We start from the raw sequence: 498 nt of genomic DNA on the forward strand, positions 1-498 counted from the left end.
ATCAACAGATTGATGTATGACACTCCCACATCACATTGGTATCCTGTTATCCTTGGAGGGGTGCCTTGCTCAGCCTAGGTGTGGTGGGGAGGCCCTTGGATTTTCCATGGGGTGGGGTGTCTTGCCCTTTTTTGGGATTGGAGGGAGTGGGGTAGGAGAGTAGGGGGGATGGGAGGAGGGGAAGGAGCAGGAATTATAATTGGTATTGTTTTAAGTAATAAAAAAAATAAAAAATAAAAATTAAAAAAAATCTTACCTCTACCAAGTTGGGCAACTGCAGTCTAAGAAGACTAAACAGACTGAGCTAACTAAGCCAACACAGCCTCTCTCTCTTCCTATTTTTTTTTAATTTTTTAAATTTATTTTTATTTATTTATTTTTTAAATTCCCGCCTCCTCCCAGCCTCCCACTTCCCCCCTCCCACTCCTCTCCCGCTCCCCCCACTCCTTCGACCTCCCTCTCCAGTCTGAAGAGCAGTCAGGGTTCCCTGCCCTGTGG

This window comes from Microtus ochrogaster, linkage group LG4, assembly GCF_000317375.1.
Source record: "Microtus ochrogaster isolate Prairie Vole_2 linkage group LG4, MicOch1.0, whole genome shotgun sequence".
In the NCBI taxonomy this organism is placed as follows: Eukaryota; Metazoa; Chordata; class Mammalia; order Rodentia; family Cricetidae; genus Microtus; species Microtus ochrogaster.